The sequence below is a fragment of the Sapajus apella genome, unplaced genomic scaffold (genome assembly GCF_009761245.1).
Source record: "Sapajus apella isolate SASKATOON/1434 unplaced genomic scaffold, GSC_monkey_1.0 scaffold64, whole genome shotgun sequence".
NCBI classification, from domain to species: Eukaryota; Metazoa; Chordata; class Mammalia; order Primates; family Cebidae; genus Sapajus; species Sapajus apella.
Genome location: NW_022437004.1, coordinates 5,662,669 through 5,686,876, shown reverse-complemented (window position 1 = coordinate 5,686,876; position 24,208 = coordinate 5,662,669). Strand labels below are relative to the sequence as shown.

Below are 24,208 nucleotides of genomic sequence, written 5' to 3'. Positions count from 1 at the left end.
TCCTTAGAGGTGATTTCTGAGATTCTGGTGCACCTGTCACCCAAGCAGTATACACTGTATCCAATGTGTAGTTTTTTGTCCCTCACCCCCTCTCACCCATCAACTTTAATATGTTTTATTACTTAATAGCAATTAACTACCTGCACACTTTTCCATTCTGGCTGCTTACTGGGCATTTTCTGAATTCCACGTTATCTCTGTAGCAAGAGGCTCTGTGTCTCCTTGCACAGATGAATCAGAAGCAACATCATAACATTTTATCTGCTTACTATGGTTTTGATCAACTATACGTGTTGGCTGTAGCTATTGCCAAAGATGCTACTAACTATTGGGATTCTTTTTAGGACATATACTTCCCTAATGATAGGTATCATTGGACTAAGTGGAGTTGGAAGACCTATCTGATGTAGAGGTCCAACCACTGAGCTTGGAGATGAGGTTCTATTCAGAGTGTGCTTTTGTTAGTAGTGACTATGGAAGAGGACTTTGTAAACCACAAAGCACCAAGCAATGCAGTCCCTATATGTGCACAGAACCAGACCCAAAGAAAAATGAACAGACTTAATACTGGAACTGTTCTTTTCATGAGCGATAGTGGCCTCCTAACATCCACTTCTGAAAGATTCTTCTGTGTTCTCCTCCTAATTGATTGCAGTATTGGATGTCCCTGATCACTTCCTCCCTTCCTAGAATTCTCCTCTTAGTCATGGTTCTCCTCCTACCCTTGATTCTTTAATCTCTCTTGTTGGCTTCTCAATGTACTAGAATAGGTCCATGGAAAACCTATGGTCCACAGGCCAAATTGGGCTTGCTACTTATTTCAAATACAGCCATACCCATTTATTTACACATTCCATGGTTGCTTTCATGCTACAACAGCAGAATCAAGTAACTGCAACTGTAGTGCCAGCAAAGACAAACATTTACAATCTAATCCTCTACAAAAGTTTGCCAACCCCTGTACTTTATGTACAGTTTTAATTTAAAATGAATAACTCAGTTATTAATAAAATGCTTTACATACTATAGCTCTGATGATTAGAGCAATTACAACAGGAGATGAGAAATCTAAAGGAACCATTTAGCTCTAGGATATTTAGGGGCTAGTCTATGAATGATCTCTTGAATATTGGACCACTTATGGATGGAGGATGCTTAGAAACCAAAACTATCTCATAAAAGTTTCTAGGTGGAGAGAGTATTTTCCCTGGCTCACTCCATTCCAACCATACTGGCAAACCATGTCTCAACTTTGTGCTGAGGTTAAATTTGTCCCCGCTTTAGAGGCTTGCTTGGGGATATTCCCCTGCCCTAGTTCTCTGCATGGTAGGATCCTTCATGTTTCAGTTTTGTTTAATGTCACTTTTCCCTCTGAAATCCATCCTCAGTCTCATCTCTTTACTTCCTTTCTTCGCTTTATTTTTCTCCATTATCCTTAATAATCATCTATTTGTTTGCTTGTTTATCTCCATCCAAAAGAATGTAAATGTCATGAGGGCAATGACTTCTATCTTGTTCACTGTATCCTTCATGCCTGTTACACTGTAGATCATCAATAATTACTAGTTTATGAGGGCACTTATTTATTGTGATTACTGAAATGTTTTTCTCCTTCATAAAATTTTCCTCCTCTCATTTGATTGATTGAGATGAGACCTTGTTTGTCACTCAGGCTGTAGTGCAGTGGTACGATCATTGCTCACTGCAGCCTTGAACTCTTGGGCTCAAGCAATCCTCCTGCCTCAGCCTTCAACATATTAATAGCTGGGACTACAGGCATGTGCCACCATACCCGACTACTTAAAAAAAATCTTTTAGTGTCTTGCTGTGTTGCCCAGGCTGGTCTTGAATTCTTGGCCTCAAGCAATCCTCCTACCTCATCCTCCTGAGTGACTGGGATTACAGGTATATGCCACTGTGCTGGGCTCCCCTCCTTTTATTTTTAGAAGAAAGAATGGATGAAATATTTTCTTTACCCCCGCCCCATCCCTGGTCACATTCTGCATTTTCCTGCCAGAATATTTCAGAACATCAATCAGTGAGGTGTGAGATGAGCTTTAAATTCATCAGGCATTAAATCATGACCTACCACTTGCTACTGAAATTGTCTTCCTCACTTCCATTTGTCTTGGAATTCAGTGTTGTCTGGTAAGCACTCAGACTGGCTAATCACTGAGCAGGCTTAGGCGTCAGCTTTAATTCACTTGTAGAACTGCAAAGGAAACTGTGGAGCAAGAGGCTGGGCCTGGAATGGTTGCTTGGTCCCTTCCTTAGGAACAAAAGTACTTAATTAAGCCTTATAGGTGAAATATGAAAGGAGAGGAAATTCTTTTCATTCTAAATGATATGTATTTATTTGGCCAAGGGGAAGAAGCAATTTAGGAACAATTTAGGAACAACCCAACTAATAAAGTTATTTTTTTTAATTGACAAATAAAAATTGCATATATTTATGGTGTACAACATGATGTTTTGAAATATGTGTACACTGGAATGACTACATCAAGCCAATTAACATATGCATTACCTCACATACTTATTTTTATATGGTGAGAACACTTAAATCTACTATTTTGATGATGATGATAATAATGGCTAATATTTATTGCTTTCTTTATACCAGCCATAATGTTAGCACACAATGTTCTAGGTGTCAGATACTTCTTTTTGTTTTCTGGTTTTTTTTTTTTTTTTTTTTTTTTTAGACAGGGTCTCAATCTGTCACTCAGGCTGGAGTGCAGTGGTGCAATCAGAGCTCACTGCAGCCTCACTCTCCTGGCCTCAAATGATCCTCCTATCTCAGCCTCCCAAAGTGTTGGGATTACAGGCATGAGACGTTGCGCCTGGCCCAAGTTTTTTTTAGATTCCACATGTAAATGAGATTGTGCAGTGTTTGTATTTGTGCCTGGCTTATTTCACTTAACCTAACGGCCTCCAGATAGATTCACCCATGTTGTCACAGATAATAGGATTTCTTTCTTTTTAAAGCTAAATATACTCCATTGTTTATACACACACACACACACACACACACACACACACACACACACACACACAATATTTTCTTTATTCATTTATCTATTGATGGACTCTTAGGCTGAATCTGTATCTTGACTGTTTTGAATAATGCTGCAATGAAAATGGGAGTGCAGATGTCTCTTTGACATACTGATTTCATTTCCTGTGGATCTATCTTATGTTATCTATCCAACTATTTTACTTATCTACCTACCTATCCGCCCACCCACTCTTTAGTGGGATTGCTAGATTATATCGTAGGTCTGTTTTTTCTTTTTGAGACAGAGTGTCACTCTATTACCCAGGCTGGAGTGCAATGGTACAATCTTGTCTCACTGCAACCTCTGCCTCCCAGGTTCAAGTGATTCTCCTGTCTAAGCCTCCCAAGTAGCTGGGATTACAGATGTGCACTACCATACCTGGCTAATTTTTGTATTTTTAGTAGAGATAGGGTTTCACCAGGTTGGCCAGACTGGTCTCAAACTCCTGACCTTGTGATCTACCTGCCTCAGCCTCCCAAAGTGCTGGGATTACAGGTGTGAGCCACACGCCCGGACTATTTAATTTTTTGAGGAACCTCCACATTGTTCTCCATAATGGCTGTACTAAGTTACATTCCCACTGACAATGTGCAAGGGTTCCGTTTTCCAGATATCTTCACCAGTGCTTGTTATCTGTGGGTCTTTATTTCTGTGTAATTCTGGCTATCACTCTTCTTGCATGGGGTATATTTTTATTATTTTTAGGTAAATGATAGTAGCAGCAAGTATCAGCCAAATGAAGACTCAACTGTTTTGGGGATTTATACTCCCTTTCAATCTCCTTCTATTAAGAATTAAATGAGACTCAAAGTCCCTGCGCCCCCCAATATATTTTTTTAAAGTCTTGCCAAAGTAAGCAGAATAGACCCTTTCTTAATATAGTGATTTGGTCTCTTCTTACAAAACTGCTAATAAACTAACTACCTTCATGATCTCAAAAGATGGAGATTCTACACTTCTATGTGTAGCATGCTGCAGTGGTTAATAAACCTTAAATTCTAGACATTGTTCCTCATGTATAATCTAAATGTCTCTTGCAGAATTTTATTTTCTTCTTCATGGAATTTTTGTGGGTGTGTTTGGTGGGGGGTGGTGCACAAGCTCTTAAAGCTATTCCTTCATATTCTTGAAAATAGTTGTCAGTTACTTCCAAGTCCTTGTAATCTTTCCTTATAGATGTCATCTGACTACTCCTTATTGAGATTGGTGTTTGCAGTGGTGTTCTTTCCTATACTCATTTCTAGCTTATCATTTTCCTAAAATGCACTGCCGATAATATAAATGTTGTCCAAATTCAGTACTTCAAAATATAAAACAAAACATGTCCAACCCCATAGAAATATAAAACAGGCTGGGTGCAGCGGCTCATGCCTGTAATCCCAGCACTTTGGGAGGCCGAGGCAGGCAGACCACTTGCGGCCAGGAGTTCAAGACAAGCCTGGCCAACATGGCAAAACTCTGTCTCAACTAAAAATACAAAAATTAGCTGGGCATGGTGGTGTGTGCCTGTGGTCCCAGCTACTCAGGAGGCGGAGGCACAGGATCACTTGAACCCTGGAGGTGGAGGTTGCAGTGAGCCGAGATCGCACCACTGCACTCCAGCCTGGGCAACAGAGTGAGACTCTGTCTCACAAAAAGAGAAATATATCATAAAATAAAAATGCTCACTTTCAGGTTATCTTTGAAGTACAAATTGCAAGATCTTACCAAATACCCACTTCTACTCTTTTTTTAGTTAAACTGACTTCCCAGGCTCCTCTTTTCTCCTTAATCCTTTATCTGTGCAATATAAATTATGATATTCTAATTACTTACCTGTTTAATTTTTTTCCATTAATAAACGACTCCTACCCCATTCACCGAAAAGTATTCAAGCCTCTATTCCAATCCTGCAACTTCTAATAAAGAATATAAATAAAACCAGGATGGGAGTGGTGGCTCATACCTGTAATCCCAGTGCTTTGGTAGGCTGAGGTGGGAAGATTGTTTGAATCCTGGAACCTGAGACCAGTCTAGGCAACACAGCAAGATCTAATCTCTACTAAAAATAAAAAAATTAGATGGGTGTGGAAGTATACCCCTGTAGACCCAGCAACTCAGGAGGCTGAGGCGGGAGGATCGCTTCCCGCAACTTGTAAACTTGACCCCATGAGTTCAAGTTTACAGTGAGCTATGATTATGTCACTGTACACCAACATGGGTGACACAGCAAGACAGACCTTGTCTAAAACAAAACAAACAAAAGCCTATAATCCCATAATAACTTGGCGGGTCCAAATAACTTCTATTTAAATAAAAAAAACAGTAATTTATACTACAGCTGATATTTAATGTGTTTTATGCAGGAAATACTGTAAAAATAACCAGCAGAGAATGTGATTGGCTCTAAGTAAAAACAAAAGATTTCTGTTTAAAGTTATTTCTTTCAAGTGCTTTTAAGTATGAATAAAACCTCAAAAGGTGACACTTAAGATGGCTTAACACAGACTGTCTGCTGTTGAATATAATTTGAAAGCAACCTACATAATAAAAACTTGCAATGTATAAATCACAAATAAGAGGAAACTGCTCATGAAACCTCCACTGATTCAAACCTCAATTCTGAAAAGACAGATATCCTTCTCTAACTAATTCTTTACCATATGGTAAGTGGCGCAATAACAAAAACAAAAAGCCAAGTGTCAAACTGCATCTTATTGATAAGACCTTTATTTAGCTGACTGCTCCACATATGCTACACATCAAAAGGAGAGAACGTAAGTCAGGTTAGGACAAGTACCTTCCATTTGTTATAACTAAGCTATCAAACAACATCTGGTTAACAGGAATTATTATATACAGTAGTAAGAAGAGTTTCAAAGTTTGGGTGAGATAACTGAATCAAGAGAGAGATTTTTTAAATTAAAAGTTGGCATTTTTATTAAAACCTTCTATCCAAGGATTTAGAGCTGTACAAACTCTTAACTAAGCCTCACAAGTAAGTTACCTATAATTTTGGAAGTCACCGCTTTGTATCCTGTCAACAGAAAAAGATATTTAAAGAGTTAAAAGTTGTGGTTAATTAAGCAAGTGGAGCTAACCTGATAATTCTCTGTTATTTATCTCCTATAGTACAATAAAAGTCAGTAATGAACTTGGATTTTTAAGTGGCCTTCCCCTTAATTCTGGTCCCTATTGTCTTGCTCACTGCACTCATACTGAACCATTGGAAACTCCATACTGTAAGTAAGTCCACAGTCTGAATTATCCTTTCCTGAATAATCCTAGGTGATACGTGTGAAGATCACATCAGGCACCTGCGTAAAATGATATAGCACAGATATTCCCAAACCTGACCTTCAAAACTGAGCAGAAGCAATAATTCTCTCATAGAGATTTTTCTGAGTGTTTATAATTTATTTCCAAATTTGCAAAATCAAATGAGTAGGCTGTTGTAAAATGACATGGAACACTCCTCATACTCAACATAATCTTACAGAAGAAAGAGTTGTGAGAATGTCTATGAAATAAAATGTCACCAGAAAGCATGGTTCTCTATGGTTTGGGGTTGGAGGAAGGGACAGGAAGTGAAAGGCCACACTCTTTTCTGTACCCATCAGATTTAAGAAATTACTGGGTTCATGCAGAGTTCTGCTGCCGTAGGGAAACCTGTTCTGCTGATTACCATGCATAAAAGTGATGAAGATGCAAAGACTGCTAAAAGATAACACTGGGCTTAAAAGAATTTTTTTTTTTTTAACACTCTCTCACCCTGCAGAAGTTAGGACTAGGAAGGAGGAGGTAAGAAGACTATTTCTGTCAAACAAGCATACTTTCAATGTTTACATGCACAAGCACTGTGTTTATCACTTTACCAATTAAAACAAATGGATATTAAACCTGACACTTTGAAGGCTTACAATCAAACAAAAGCAAAAGTCTTTGGGGATAGATGAGGCACTAATTAATGATGGCTTGGGTAAGTGAAGAGTCTAAAAGATGAGGTTTAACAGCATAGTCTTATTTTAGCAGGCTATATGGTTATATTTAAGGAAATCACACTTAATTTCCCCAAATGTGATTTAGTTGCAACCTATCCAGTTAGTTTCCTTTTGAGAGCTGAAGTACCTGAGGCTTTGCAGAGGGTAAAGGATTTATCCACGGTCATACTAGCTAAGAACAGTGCTAAAAGTAAAAACTTTTATCACAAAGGTATCTTGTTTATTTGCTTATCTATAAAGCCCCAATACTTTCTTCCTGCACGGCAGCAACAACTGTCACCCATATTTTATCTTCTTCTAAAACTTAAGTTGAGATTTTTCCCTTTTCTAAATAAATGGTAAATGATAGTTAAACCAAAATACCTCTGTTTGCACACCCATACAATCAAAACTGAAACAAAGAAGAGCTGTGACCAGTAACACAAGGGTCAAAATGTCATCTATTTTCAGAAATTGCAGGGCTCCATACAAACCCAAGACATTTTGCAAAATGCCTTGCTCAGATATTGACAAAAAATTCAGATATATAATTTCAAAGGGAATTTTATCTGTATGTTAGATAAAATATACAATATATACTACATGTTCCTTAGCATGCAAGTAATTACAATTTCTTGTTTAATATTCTCTACCTTGCTTGTTTCTTATTGAGGAAAAGGAAGATTCAACTCCATCAGTGAGACTCTGAAAACATCTGTCTAAACTGTGGCCCTTGGCTTCTTCCCCAAAGTAACACAATAGCCACCTCGGCATAGAGAAAGAACTTGTCACCCTGTCGAAGAGTTTTTCTTTTTCCATAAAATAACATGGACTGGGCCACATGCATAGGTAACTACTTTGTGGTACTTTCCTAAACTCTTGTTATTGATACTGTTTTTCAGTAAACATGGTTTTATAACTGAAAAGAAAACAAATGCCAAGAGGTCAGAGCTAAATTTAAAATTCAGACACTTTTTTTTTTTTTTTTTAAAGAGACATAGTCTGGCTCTGTCATCCACGCTGAGGTGCAGTGGTGTGATCACAGCTCACTGCAGGCTTTAACTCCTGGGCTCAAGCAATCTTCCTGCCTCAGCCTCCCAAATAGCTGGAACTACAGGCAAGCACCACCACATCCAGCTAAAAAATTCAGATACTTTAAAATGGATAGTGGGAAACTTTCTAAATTGGAGCAAAAGAGTTGGTTTTTCCTGAATGCCAGTTCTTTCCTAGTTGTTCCCTTTGTGGCAGGAAGGACCTCAACAACTCAGTCTAACCTAAGAAGCTACAGTGATTTCCAAGTTTGTTAAGAAATTTTTTTATGAGGCCAACGAGTTGATCTTCAACCTTTCTGTGAAATTGCAGGAAATGCTGAGGCTCAAGTGACTTTCTTAAGGACATGTAAGTCAGTAAAAGATGAACAAATAACCCCAGAAGTCCTCCCACTAGTCTACACTTCTAACCGCTAGACCACACAAGTTCACATGTCTGATTCATTTTAAGAACTGAGTAGATCTTACAATTTTAAAAGACCCACTTGGATATGCTCTTCAAATAATTTTTGAAATCTGCGATAACCAAATACAAATGAAAACCAACAATTCTTCTGTTTCTAATTCATCCTTCCTTTGTGATAGTCAAGAGGAACTTTTCAACACTATTAACTAACAATTTTAGAAGAAAGCTAAAACTAAGTACCTCTAACCAAGCAAATCCTGGTATATACAGCCAAGTCAACTGACTTAGCACTTCTCTACTTAGTACACCAATGGGCGCTAGAATTAAGACAGTGGTTCCCAATTCTGCCTGCACAAATTAGAATCACTTGGGGAACTTAAAAATATACTTATGCCAATGCCCCACCCAAGACCAATGAATCAAAACCTTTGATTCAGCCATTAGTATTTTTAAAAAAAAATCTACCCATGTATTTCTAATGTATAGCCAGTGTTGAAAACAACTGATATGGAGCTCTATTGAATAAATTTGTGCAGTTCTGTTATATTTGTTAACTACACTTTTGAAAGAAATTGGATAATAAAGAAAAAGATTTGTATATGAATGTGTAGCAAAGCAGATGGTCCCAATGAGAGGTCTTACTTAAGGGAGCTTATACAAGAAAGGTATCATTATTTCTACTTGTGGGGTGTTAAGGAAGGCTTCTAAGGAGGTGGTAACATTTGAACTGGACCTTGAAGGCTAGAATAGACAGATATGAAAAGAAAATAATTTCAAGCATAGGTCAAGTGTTATTAAAGATGCTTATAGGTAGAAACAGTCAGTGGACATAATGTAAAGACATACATGAGAAATAAGGTGAATAGTTAAGTTGGGGCCACTTTAGAAGGGCCTTGAATTTCATGTAAAATTATGTGGTAGGAGCGGGGAAGTCACTAGGTTTCTGAACAAATGTCTGTCTTGATAAAAGTTAAGCTTCAGTGAGATAATTTTTAAAGCTAGAGGAAGGATGGACACAGCAAGGAGACCTACTTGGGAGGGCTATAATTGCAGCAGTCTAGGCAAGTAATGAAGGTCTGATGTGGGTTAGTAGCAGTGGGAATGGAGAAAGACAACTAAAAGGACTATGCAATTGATTAGATATGAGAGATTAAAGGAGAAGCAAAATCTGGGTAATTAGGAGAACACAAATGCCAAAAGAAAGGCATTTGAAAGGCAAAATGGGTAATTGGCTGGCAAGATGGCTGAACAGGAACAACTCTGGTCTGCGGTTCCCAGTGAGATCCATGCAGAATATGGGTTTGTCTCATTGGGACTGGCTGGACAGTTGGTGCAGTCCACAGAGGGCGAGCCAAAGCAGGGTGGGGCATCGCCTCACCTGGGAAGAGCAAGGGGTCAGGGAACTCCCTTTCCTAGTCAAGGGAAGCCATTTGGGATTGTATCGTGAGGAATGGTGCACTCTGGCCCAAATACTGCACTTTTCCCATTGTCTTCGCAACCTGCAGACCAGGAGATTCCCTCCGGTGTCTATGCTACCAGGGCCCTGGGTTTCAAGCAGAAAACTGGGTGGCCATTTGGGCAGTTACGAAACTAGCTGCAGGAGGTTTTTATTTTTCACACTCCAGGGGTGTCTGGAGCACGAGACAGAATTGTTCACTCCCCAGGAAACGGGGCTGAAGCCAGGGAGCCACATTGTCTGGCTCAGCAGGTCCCACCCCCACGGAGCCAAGCAAGCTAAGATCCAATGACTTGAAACTCTCACTGCCAGTACAGCAGTCTGAAGTTGACCTGGGATGCTTGAGCTTGGTGGAGGGAGGGGCGTCCACCATTGCTGAGGCATGAGTAGGCAGTTTTACACTCAGTGTAAACAAAGCCACCGGGAAGTTCGAACTGGGTGGAGCCCCCACTGCAGTTCAGCAAGGCTGCTGCAGCCAGACTGCCTCTCAAGTTTCCTCCTCTCTGGGCAGGGTATCTCTGGAAAAAAAGGCAGCAACCCCATTCAGGGACTTATAGATAAAACTCCCATCTCCCTGGGACAGAGCACCTGGGGGAAGAGGAGGCTGTGGGTGCAGCTTCAGCAGACTTAAACGTCCTTGCCTGACAACTCTGAAGAGAGTAGCAGATCTCCCAGCACAGTGTTTGAGCTCTGATAAGGGACATATTGCCTCCTCAAATGGGTCCCTGACACCCGTGTGTCCTGATTGGGAGACACCTCCCAGGAGGAGCCAACAACACCTCATACAGGAGAGCTCTGGCTGGCATCTGATAGGTGCCCCTCTGGGATGAAGCTTCCAGAGGAAGGAATAGGCAGCAATCGTGGCTGTTCTGCAGCCTCTGCTGGTGATACCCAGGCAAACAGGGTCTGGAGTGGCTCTCCAGCAAACTCCAGCAGACCTACAGCAGAGGGGCCTATTAGGAGGAAAACTAACAAACAGAAAGGAATAGTATCAACATCAACAAAAACGATGTCCACTCAGAGACCCCGTTGGAAGGTCACCAACATTAAAGACCAGGCGTAGATGAATTCACAAAGATGGGTAAAAACCAGCGCAAAAAGGCTAAAAATTCCAAAAACCAGAACACCTCTTCCAAAGGGTCACAACTCCTTGCCAGCAAGGGAACAAAACTGGTGGAGCATGAGTTTGATGAAATGACAGAAGTAGGCTTCAGAAGGTGGGTAATAAACCCCTCCGAGCTAAAGGAGTATGTTCCAACCCAATGCAGGGAAGCCAAGAACCTTGAAAAAAGATTAGATGAATTGCTAACTAGAATAACCAGTTTAGAGAAGAACATAAATGACCTGATGGAGCTGAAAAACACAGCACGAGAACTTAGTGAAGCATACACAAGTATCAATAGCCGAACTGATCAAGCAGAAGAAAAGATATCAGAGACAGATCAACTTAATGAAATAAAATGTGAAGACAAGATTAGAGAAAAAAGAATGAAAAGGAATGAACCAAGCCTCCAAGAAATATGGGACTATGTGAAAAGACCAAATCTATGTTTGATTGGTGTACCTAAAAGTGACGGGGAGAATGGATCCAAGTTCGAAAACACTCTTGAGGATATTATCCAGAGGAAGTTTCCCAACCTAGCAAGTCAGGCCAACATTGAAATTCAGGAAATACAGAGAACACCACAAAGATATGCCTTGAGAAGAACCCCAGGACACATAATTGTCAGATTTGCCAAGGTTGAAATGAAGGAAAAAATATTAAGTGCAGCCAGAGAGAAAGGTCGGATTACCCACAAAGGGAAGGCCATCAGACCCCACAGCAGATCTCTTGGCAGAAACCCTACAAGCCAGAAGAGAGTTGGAGCCAATATTCAACATTCTTAAAGCAAAGAATTTTCAACCCAGAATTTCATATCCAGCCAAACTAAGCTTCATAAGTGAAGGAGAAATAAAATCCTTTACAGACAAGCAAATGCTGAGATTCTGTCACCACCAGGCCTGCCTTACAAGAGCTCCTGAACAAAGCACTAAACATGGAAAGGAACAACCAGTACCAGCCACTGCAAAAACATACCAAATTGTGAAGACTGCTGAGTCAAGATCCATTGATGTTTTGTATTCAGGAGACTTATACAAAGACATACATAGGCTCATAATAAAGGGATGGAGGAAGATTTACCAAGCAAATGTAAAGCAAAAAAAAGCTGGGGTTGCAATCCTAGTCTCTGATAAAACAGATTTTAAACCGACAAAGAAGGGCATTACATAATGGAAAAGGGATCAATGCAACAAGAGCTAACCTAAATATATATGTACCCCATACAAGAACACCCACATTCACAAAGCAAGTTCTTAGAGACCTACAAAGAGACTTAAGACTCCCACACAATAACAGTGGGAGACTGTAACACCCCACTGTCAATATGAGACAGAATGAGACAGAAAATTAACAAAGATATTCTGGACTTGAACTCAGCTCTGGACCAAGCTGACCTAAGAGACATCTACAGAACTCCACACCAAATCCACAGAATATACATTCTTGTCACTACCACATTGCACTTACTCTAAAATTGACCACATAATTGGAAGTAAAACATTCTTCAGCCAATGCAAAAGAATGGAAATCATAACAAATAATCTGTCAGACCACAATGCAAACAAACTAGAACTCAGGATTAAGAAACTCACTGAAAACTGAACAACTGTATGGAAACTGAACAACCTGCTCCTGAATGACTACTGGGTAAATAATGAAATGAAGGCAGAAATAAAGATGTTCTTTGAAACCAGTGAGAACAAAGACACAATGTACCAGAATCTCTGAGACACATTTAAAGCAGTGTGTAGATGGAAATTTATAACACTAAATGCCCACAAGAGAAAGCAGGAAAGATCTAAAATCAACACCCTAACATAATTAAAAGAACTAGAGAAGCAAAAGTGAACAAATTCAAAAGCTGGCAGAAGACAAGAAATGGCTAAGATCAGAGCAAAACGGAAGGAGACAGAGACATGAAAAACCCTTCAAAAAAATCAATCCAGGAGTGGTTTTTTGAAAAGATGAACAAAATAGATACACTGCTAGCCAGACTAACAAAGAAGAAAAGAGAGAAAAATCAAATAGATGCAATAAAAAATTTTAATGGAGATATCACCATGGATCCCACAGAAATACAAACTACCATCAGAGAATATTATAAATACCTCTATGCAAATAAACCAGTAAATCTAGAAGAAATGGATAAATTCCTGGACACATAGACCCTCCCAAGACGAAACCAGGAAGAAGCTGAATGCCTGAATAGGCCAATAATATGTTCTGCAATTGAAGCAGTAATTAATAGCCTACCAATCGAAAAAAGTCCAGGACCAGATGGATTTACAGTCTAATTCTACCAGAGGTACAAAGAAGAGCTGGTACCATTCCTTCTGAAACTCTTCCAAACAATAGAAAAAGAGGGAATCCTCCCGAACTCATTTTATGAGGCCACCATCATCCTGATACCAAAACCTGGCAGAGACACAACTAAAAAAGAAAATTTCAGGCCAATATCCCTGATGAACATGGATATGAAAATCCTCAAAATAAAATTTGGCAAACGGAATCCAGCAGGACATCAGAAAGCTTATCCACCACGATCAAGTCGGCTTCATCCCTGGGATGCAAGGCTGGTCAACATATGCAAATCAATAAACATAATCCATCACATAAACAGAACCAATGATAAAAACCACATGATTATCTCAATAGATGCAGAGAAGGTCTTTGACAAAATTCAACAGCCCTTCATGCTAAACACTCTCAATAAACTACGTATTCATGGAACATATCTCAAAATAATAAGAGCTATTTATGACAAACCCACAGCCAATATCATACTGAATGGGTCAAAAACTGAAAGCATTCCCTTTGAAAACCAGCACAAGACAAGGATGCCCTCTCTCACCACTCCTATGCAACATGGTATTGGAAGTTTTGGCTGGGGCAATCAGGCAAGAAAAAGAAATAAAGGGTATTCAATTAGGAAAAGAGGAAGTCAAATGGTCTCTGTTTGCAGATGACATGATTGTGTATTTAGAAGACCCCATCGTCTTCAGCCCAAAATCTCCTTAAGCTGATAAGCAACTTCAGCAAAGTCTCAGGGTACAAAATCAATATGCAGATATCACAAGCATTCCTATACACCAATAACAGATAAACAGTCAAATCAGGAGTGAATTCCCATTCTCAATTGGTACTAAGAAAATAAAATACCTAAGAATACAACAAACAAGGGATGTGAATGACCTCTTCAAGGAGAACTACAAATTACTGCTCAAGGAAATAAGAGAGGACACAAACAGATGGAAAAATATTCCATGCTCATGGATAGGAAGAATCAATATCATGAAAATGGCCATAGTGCCCAAAATAATTTATAGATTCAATGCTATCCCCATCAAACCACCCATTACTTTTTTCCAAAAAATTGAAAAAAACTGGTTTAAATTTCAATAGGAAACAAAAAAAAAAAAAAAAAAAAAGCCCACATAGCCAAGACAATCCTAGCAAAAAGAACAAAGCTGGAGGTATCACACTACCCGACTTCAAACTATACTATAAGACTACAGCAACAAAAACAGCATGGTACTGGTACCAAAACAGATATATAGAGCAATGGAACAGAACAGAGGCCTCAGAAATAACACCACACATCTGCAACCATCTGATCTTTGAGAAACCTGACAAAAACAACGGGGAAAGGGTTCCCTATTTAATAAATGGTGTTGGGAAAACTGGCTAGCATATGCAGAAAGCTGAAACTGGATCCCTTCCTTACACCTTATACAAAAATTAACTCAAAATGGATTAAAGTCTTAAATGTAAGACCTAAAACCATAAAAACCCTAGAAGAAAACCTAGGCAATACTGTTCAGTACACAAGCATTGGCAAAGACTTCATGACTAAAACACCAAAAGCAATGGCAACAAAAGACAAAATTGACAAATGGAATCTAATTAAACTAAAGAGCTTCTGCACAGCAAAGAAACTATCATCAGAGTGAACAGGCAACCTACAGAATGGAAGAAAATTTTTGCAATCTATCCAGCTGGCAAAGTGCTAATATCCAGAATCTACAAAGAACTTAAACAAATTTACAAGAAAAAAAAAACCCATCAAAAATTGGGTGAAAGATATGAATAGACAGTTCTCAAAAGAAGACATTTATGCAGCCAACAAACAGGAAAAAAAGCTCATCATCACTGGTCATTAGAGAAATGCAAATCAAAACTACAAGGAGATACCATGTCATGCCAGTTAGAATGGCAATCATTAAAAAGTCAGGAAACAGATGCTGGAGAGGATGTGGAGAAATAGAAATGCCTTTACACTGTTGGTGGGAATGTAAATTAGTTCAACCATCATGGAATACAGTGTGGCAATTCCTTAAGGATCTAGAACTAGAAATACCATTTGACCCAGCAATCCCATTACTGGGTATTTACCCAAAGGAGTTTAAATCATTCTTTTATAAAGACACATGCACATGTATGTTTATTGCAGCACTGTTCACAATAGCAAAGACTTGGAACCAACCCAAATGCCCATCAATGATAGACTGGATAAAGAAAAGGTGGCTCATATACACCATGAAATACTAAGCAGCCATGAAAAAGGATGAGTTTATGTCCTTTGCAGGGACATGGATGAAGCTGGAAACCATCATTCTCAGGAAACTGACACAGGAACAGAAAACCAAGCACCAAATGATCTCACTCATAAGTGGGCGTTGAACAATAAGAACACATGGACGCAGGGAGGGGAACATCACACATCAGGGCCTGTCAGGGGGTGGGAGAATAGGGGAGGGATAGCATTAGGAGAAATACCTAATGTAGATGATGGGTTGATGGGTGCAGCAAATCACTTTGGTACCTGTGTACTGATGTAACAAACCTGCACATTCTGCACATGTACTCCAGAACTTAAAGTATAATTTTAAAAATAGGAAAGAAAGGCAAAATGACTTAATTTCAAATTTGAGAGTTTGAAATATTTAAGGCATATAGAAATGAAGGTGTGCAGCAAAAAATAAAAAAAAATTGGGTCTACAACTTAGCAGAGATGTCAGAGCTGAAGATACCATTTTGGGGGGAGAAACACAAAAATTATTAGGATGACCAATTTTCTTTCTAAGGTAACTCTACTTTCCTTATTGATTTTTGGAAATAATATCTCACGAGTATTCTTCCAAACCTCTTGCATCCTTGCCTTGGCTTTTCTGCCTAGCAAAATGTACACCCTGAGATAAATGTTGCAATCTGCTTTCTCCACACCTACAATAGACGGCTGAAAACTACTGGTGGTATGGGGACATGGGGAAGAAGGGAACCCTGAAGGTTGATACCACTACAAATCCATGATCTGTAGCCTCATCTGGATACTTAATGTCACTTGTCAATTTTCTCTCACCCTGAATTAGCTCCTTTTCTGGATCCTCTCAATGACTACTCCATTATCATTACAGTTGACCCCTGAGCAACACAGGCATTAGGGACACTGGCCCCCTCCCCCATGCCGCTGAAAATCTGTGTATAACTTTTGACCCTCAAAACGTCTACAAATAGCCTACTGTTGACCAGAAGCCTTACAGACAACAAAAACAGCCGATTAACACATATTTTATATGTTTTATGCTTATCATATTACATAATACATAGGATATGTGTTAGATCCTTACAATGAAGTAAGCTATAGGAAAGAAAATGTTATTAAGAAAATCGTAACGAAGAGAAAATATATTTACTCCACATTAAGTGGAAGTGGATCATCATAAAGGTCTTTATCCTTGTCTTCACACTGAGTAAGCTGAGAAGGAGGAGGAAGAGAAGTGGGGTTAGTCTTGCTATTTTAAATGTGGCAGAGGTGGAAAAATATCCACATATAGGTGGACTTGCACACTTCAAACCCATAAACCCATGTTGTTCAAGGGTCAATTGTGTTTCACTCTTTATACAACCATAACTTCTTTACTCTTAGAAGAGAACCTCATACCCTACTTCATTAAAAAATGAAGTCATTAGGCATGATGTAAAAATCTCTCCCTTCTGCCTATGAATGTATCTGCAGCCATGTTTTTCTTCATTTATTTTCTTCCTGTTTCAGAAGATGTAACATTTATCTCCCATTCACACTTTTCCATCTGCCTGTGCCATGATCACATTTACTTGTGCCTCCTCTGAGACCTGTCCTGTTCCATCATGTATATCTACCTTGCATGCAGCTTCAAATTATTTTTCTTTATTAGCTCCTTCTCCATGCCCTATGCTTAAGTCTGCTTCTATCCAAAACAAATGGTTACTGTTCAATCTCTTTCCTACCCTTATCATCAGGTTCCTCAAAAGAGAAGCCTACATTTATGAACTCCACTTCCTTATGTTAACTTGGGATGCAGAGGTTCATATACTCCTTCAAATTATAAAAAGGGCTTCTATTTTTTCAAATGTGCATTTTTTTTCTTTTCCTGGGGAAGGAGTATAGATTTTATTCCCACTTTCAGCATATAACCTTATATCTCAATGTATAACCTTGGCTGCAAAGAATTAGCTAGTGGCACTTAATTTTATATGTTTGGGAATTTGATTTTGGAGCATGTAAAAGTTGTGTGTCTCAGTGTTTTAGAGCAACATTTTTCTCTGCACTGAAACCAGAATAATACTAGTTATAACCTGGCAGTTGCTTTACTCTCATGGAACATTCAGCTGATTTGTCACTCATTGCAATGAAAAACCTCTAGGTGATAAGAAACCTATAAATAGCGTGGGGCCTCAAAACTCACTGAAAAGAAAATCAGTAAATAAGTAAAATTGAAATAGTCCAGGAAATTCTATTACTGTAATGTCTTTTCACCACCACAGAAACTGCAGTTATTCAAGCAGTTTGGGGCAGTTTCTGAAGTGTTTTTGCTGCACGTGGAATTTTCAATATTAAGCCTTGTGTATTTTGATACGTTCCCCTGTCTTTTAAAGGGGAGTATACTTGAGCTGTATTAAAATGACCAACAGCCAAATCCCAAACTCATTCAAAGTGAATAGTGGGACAATGCAAACAGCCAATAGTGAGAACCAGAAAATTCCAGGCTCTTTTTCACCATTTTGGCTTTTATAATTTGCTTTAAAACTTTGTAAAAATAGTTAAGGAATAAAATGGAAGCATTTGAATTTTGCTTCCAAAAACCACACGACTTAATTTGTTAACTGGAATTATCAGAATGAGAAAAGCCAGAGGCAAGAAGAATATTTAAAAGCTGTTGAGTCTCTGTAATACACAATCTGATTGGAAATGTTTAAAGACAACAGAGAAAAAAACATAGTCGGTGATCAGGATCTTGAATTTAACAAGCACTCTTAATACACCTGGGAATAATTTTTTTTCCTCATAACTTTCATTCAAGTTTGCAAGGCTATTTTTTAAAGTACATTCAGTAAAACTAGTTAAAGGAAGAGTTTGCCTCTGGAGTAAAAAATTTCCATTAGGACCCATTAATATTTGATAAATGCTTCCAATTCAACAAACAAATATCAACATGTAAAACATTTAAAGAATTGTCCAGAATTGTGTCTGTGATGCATCAGATAAATAACTAAAAGACTTAGTGCCACCTCTAATGAGATGATATCTGTCTGGTGATTAACTGCTCTATACCCAATCTTCTATTTTTTTTTTTTTTTTTTGGAGATGGAGTTTCGCTCTTGTTACCCAGGCTGGAGTGCAATGGGCGATCTCGGCTCACCGCAACCTCCGCCTCCTGGGTTCAAGCAATTCCCCTGCCTCAGCCTCCTGAGTAGCTGGGACTACAGGCACGCGCCACCATGCCCAGCTAATTTTTTGTAGTTTTAGCGGAGACGGGGTTTCACCATGTTGACCAGGATGGTCTCGATCTGTTGATCTCGTGATCCACCTGCCTCGGCCTCCCAAAGTGCTGGGATTACAGGCTTGAGGCGCCGCGCCCGGCCCCAATCTTCTATTTTATCAGGACACAGAAAAGAGTTAAGTCCATTGAAGATAAAATCAGTTTTTGGAATAAAGTTTTGAATCAGAGAAACATTTAAAAAAGTTAAAGGGTTCACTAATTTTATAACTAATGAATTAAAAGATAATCTCATATTTACATCTAAATATGATATTTATTTTTTGTTAATTTTATTAAAGATTTTATAAAAATTATATTCGAAAAAAGGCAATGCTGGATTTGGTTAAAAGCAGCAATTCTTAGCCGGGCGCGGTGGCTCACGCCTGTAATCCCAGCACTTTGGGAGGCTGAGGCAGGCGGATCACCTGAGGTCGGGAGTTCAAGACCAGCCTGACCAACACAGAGAAACCCCGTCTTAAAAAAAAAAAAAAAAAAAAAAAAAAAGGTAGCAATTCTTTTAAGGCTAGTCATCTTTATCAGACTGTACCCACACTGGAAAATGTGAATCATTATAGAGATTACGTCTCTATAATGAAAGTCTTTTCTTTAGTCACAATAGTAAGCAACTATTTTTGTTTTTTCTTTGAGACAGAGTCTCGCTCCGCCACCAGGCACCAGGCTGGAGTGCAGTGGCGCGATCTCGGCTCACTGCAACCTCTGCCTCGCAGGTTCAAGCAATTCTCCTGCCCCAGCCTCCCGAGTAGCTGGGACTACAGGCACGCGCCACCACGCCCAGCTAATGTTTGTATTTTTAGTAGAGACGGGATTTCACCGTGTTGGCCAGGATGGTCTCGATCTCTTGACCTCGTGATCTGCCTGCCTCGGCCTCCCAAAGTGCTAGGATTACAGGTGTAAGCCACCATGCCCAGCCTCTATTATTTTTTTTTTTATGTGCAATGCAATTTTACCAGTGTTACCAAATCTGTGCCAAAGTTCATAATATCAACAATAATTTGTCCAAGTTTTTCTCATTCATTCATTATTTTGATATACTCAACAAACATTAATTGAATGATTACTAAGTGCTAGACTAAGTGCTTAGCACTAGGAAGACCAAAGTAATCCAGACAATGCCTTTGACTGCATGGAGATTATGTTTTGGTAAGAAAACTACTTCAGATTCACCTCATTTACTATAGACATCTTTCCTGGTTTAGCACTGTTTATATATTGTCCAAACACAATATTGGATAAATAGAAATTCTCTTATTCTCAGTAGAATTTTACATGTGCGCGCGCACGCACGCACACACACACACACACACACACACACACACACGTATATTTTGGTAAATTACGTTTATGTTCCTAAAACTGGTATGTGGGTCATGGAAGGTGAGAAGGCAAGGGAAGGTAAAAATCATGAATATGAGAAAATAAAGTTTAGTCACCATAATTAAACATAGGGGCTGTATAACTCAAGCTCAGAAATGCCTAAATTAATTCTCCTAGAGGAATCATTGATCTGCAGAGAAAGAGGGGTAAGAATCAATCAGAGCTAGAATGAAACTAATAATACAGTAATGAATGTAACAGTAATGAAAGTTAATAATACGGGTTTTTGGGAGCTGAAATATATAAGCTTTGGTTCGTTCACTTTTGAAATTAAGAGCAGGAGGCCAAATTGTTACCAAATAACACTGACATTTAAGGCAAGCAGAGAGAAATATGTGGCAGATACATAGGAAAGGAAAGTGGGTAAAAGGAGTTAGGAAAGAAAAAGAGGCAAATACACCTTTGATGTCATTCCCAGTCTCTTCATGGGCGACATTTCACCAGTTACCCTCTAGTTCTTCCAGCCTTGCCTGTCTAATGTCTCCCTCCCCTCTGCTACCAAAATGCTCAAACTTCCACTATCCTGAGAATCTTCTGACAATTTTTCATATCATATTGGATTATAAACCCCCTCTCCTTTCTGTTTTTGCCAACCATATGAAAATAGTCGGCATTTGCTCTGTCTAGTGCCCCAACACCATCTACTATAGCAACTTTTGCAATCTGGAAGGTTACCCACACCACCTAACTGCCAGAACCATAGCCCTTAGTCCCTATTCTCATTCTTGTTCAGCAGAGGGCAACTACTTCATATCCAGAAAGGTAGTTAACTACCTTTTTCTTGAAACTTAAACTTACTTTGGACTCTTTAACAGTGTTCTAGTTGATTACATACCTGTCTGAGGCACACTGCAGTGCATAGTGCACGTTTTGAAGTCTGATAGGGTCTGAGTCTGAATCCCAGCTCTGACTTTGGGCAAAGTTCGTGTCTTTTCAGAGTCTATTTCTTCCGTTGGTGACTGGAACACCACCACAGACCAGACTGAATTGTGAGTATCAAATGAAATAAAGTGTCTAAGACACTGTTTGCATACAGTTGGTGCTCAAAGTATGTTTCCCCTCCCTCCCCCTTTTCTGCTTTCTCAGTATTCTTCAGTCATCCTTGGCCTTGATTCAGCTGTCCCACAAAGTGCTGTCCCATCTTAACTCTGTACTTAACATCCTCTACATCTGCCATCTCTTCCATCCCAACGCTGACACCAAAATCTAGGTCTCTGATTTTCAACACCATTCTTCAGCTCCAGGTCCACATTTTCAACTCCTGTCAGGGAGCCACAGAACTGATAATCTGCCTAAATCTTAAATTGAACAGGAAGTACCAGCACTTGCAAAACAGGTATAAAACAAAATGCACTGCCTGCTGCGGTGGCTCACACTTCTAATCCCAGCACTTTGGGAGGCTGAGGCGGACAGATCACCTAAGGTCAGGAGTTTGAGACCAACCTGGCCAACATGTTGAAACCTCGTCTCTACCCAGCTACTGGGCAGGCTGATGCAGGAGAATTGCTTGAACCTGAGAGGCAGGGGTTGCGGTGAGCTGAGATCATGCCATTGCACCCTAGCCTGGGCAACAAGAGCAGAACTCCATCTCAAACAAACAAAACCAAATGCATCATCTCTTTCAATTAGTTCTTCCTACTGACTTCCCAGAAGGCACCAGTATCTTCACAGCCATCTGCCTTGATATCTTAAAATTATGTTTGACTTTCTCCAACTCTGCTAAACCTTGTAGATTCTAGAGCTATAGTGTTTCTCATCATTTGTCTCTCCCTTTTGATTTCATTGCCTCATTGCTCTTTGTTTAACTAGGCTGTTACTAGTAGAGGCTTTGAGAAAATCAATTCTATAAAAGATGGGAGCAAGATCCAGAATGCAAAGGATTAATGAGAAGCACTGGAATCACTGAGAGTAGACAAGCTCTTCAAGAAGTTTGGTATGTAAGTGGATGATAGCCTGAGGTAAAGAACAAAGGATAGGTGTATTTGTTTTACCTGTTTTGTTTTTTTAACATTTAAAGATGAATAGGCTGGGCATGGTGGCTCATGCCTGTAATCCCAGCACTTTGGGAGGCCAAGGCAGGAGAATTGCTTGAGTTCAGGAGTTTGAGACCAGCCTGGGCAACAAAGTGAGACCACCCCCCCAATCTCTACACAAATTTTTTTTTTAAAGCTGAGCATGGTGGTGCACACCGATGGTCCCAGCTACACAGGAGACTGAGGCAGGAGGACCACTTGAACTCAGGAGATTAAGGCTGCAGTGAGCTGTGACTGTGCCACTGCACTTTAGTCTGGGTGACAGAGTGAGACCCTGTCTCAAAAGAAAAAAAAAAAATAAAGATGAGCTTGGCCCTAAAAATTTTAAGTATAGTGAGACAGGCATACATTAATCAAGTAATCATACAATTAAATATAAAACTGAAAACAGGATAAGTGCTGAGAAAAAAAGTATCTAGTGTTGTGAGGGCCTATATATAGAGATACTTGATCTAGTCAGGGAAGTCAGGGAAAGTTTCTTAAGGAGGAAACACTTCCTTAAGTTCTGAAAGATGAAGAGGAATTAACCAAGTGAAGAGAGAAGATAACATTCTAGACCTGTGTCCTATGGTGGTAAAGATTATGATGAGGAAGATATGAAAGAAGGTCAGAGTGACAGGAATGCAGAGAACAAGGTAGGATGGTATGAAATGAGGCAGGAGAAGAAAGAAGGGATAGACCACAGGGGTATATAGACCAGCCTGGCCAACATGGTAAAACCCTGCCTCTACTAAAAAAAATTAGCTGGATGTGGTAGCACACGCCTGTAGTCCCAGCTACTTGTGAGGCTGAGGCACAAGAATTGCTTGAACATGGGAGGCAGAGGTTGCAGTGAGCCAAGATCATGCTACTGCACTCCAGCCTGGGCAACAGAGTGCGACTCTGCCTCAAAACAAACAAACAGAAAATCTATCTCTACAATAGACCCAACCTTTCCTTCTAGTTATCTTGCTTTCTTTTCTTTTTCTTTTTTTTTTTTTTTTTTGAGACAGTCTCACTCTGTCGCCCAGGCTGGAGTGCAGTGGCGTGATCTCGGCTCACTGCAACCTCTGCCTCTCAGGTTCAAGCAATTCTCCTGCTCAGCCTCCCGAATAGCTAGGATTACAGGTGCACACCACCACAACTGGCTAATTTGTGTATTTTTAGTAGAGATGGGGTTTTACCATGTTGGCCAGGTTGGTCTTAAACTCCTGACCTCAGGTGATCTGCCCGCCTCAGCCTCCCAAAGTGCTGAGATTACAGGCGTGAGCCACTGTGCCAGGATCATTTTTAATGAGAGGAAAAAAAATAGAAAATAAAAAAGGAAAATGGGTTGGGTGTCCTTACATAAGGACAAGGTGGGAGGATTGCTTGAGCTCAGGAGTTCAAGACCAGCCTGGGCAACATGGTGAAACCCTATCTATCTCTACAAAAAACAAAACAAAACAAAAAACCAAACAAAAATTAGCTAAGCATGGTGGCACGCACCTATAGTCCCAGCTACTTGGGAGGTTGAGGTGGGAGGATTGCTTGAGCCCGGGAGGCAGAGGTTGCAGTGAGCTGAGATTGTGCCACTGCACTCCAGCCTGGGTGACAGATAACCTGTCTAAAAAAAAAAAAAAAAATGACATAAATTAAAATTGCATTTAATTTTATCTTAGGCACAAAGTGAATGTCCCCAAATTTGAAAAACCAAGAGGCATGTGAGGCTAGTCTATTAAAGTACTTCTAAGAGAAACAAAAAAAGTAGACAAGAAGAATATACCATTAAGAAGTATGTCATTATTAACTTTCCATTTCAGAACTACTACCTAGAAAACTGAGATAAAAACTTTGATTATAAGAGACTATGACAGCCAAATAAAATAAAATGTTTTTCTTATAACAGATGGTTTATGTCCTGTTAATGTTTGCATTTAGTACTTTAGGTTTACCCATTAATAAGGAAGCAGAGATGCTTTCCACTGATAT

The 24,208-nt window shown here is 39.5% G+C and overlaps 1 protein-coding gene and 2 long non-coding RNA genes across 7 annotated transcripts in view; 1 reads left to right on the top strand and 2 right to left on the bottom strand.

The window, feature by feature from the left end:
* The window catches only part of RPAP2 (RNA polymerase II associated protein 2), an 87,255-nt gene that overhangs the window by 9,257 nt on the left and 53,790 nt on the right, over window positions 1-24,208 (bottom strand). The gene's annotated exons all lie outside the window — the stretch shown is intronic.
* LOC116529957 lies at window positions 8,613-21,527 on the top strand. Its single transcript, XR_004259758.1, has 3 exons — window positions 8,613-8,623; window positions 17,162-17,165; window positions 21,436-21,527. It is a non-coding gene; the product is annotated as an uncharacterized LOC116529957 (long non-coding RNA).
* LOC116529958 lies at window positions 19,780-22,255 on the bottom strand. The gene is made up of 2 exons (XR_004259759.1): window positions 22,217-22,255; window positions 19,780-21,184 (listed from the first exon to the last, which is right to left on the bottom strand). It is a non-coding gene; the product is annotated as an uncharacterized LOC116529958 (long non-coding RNA).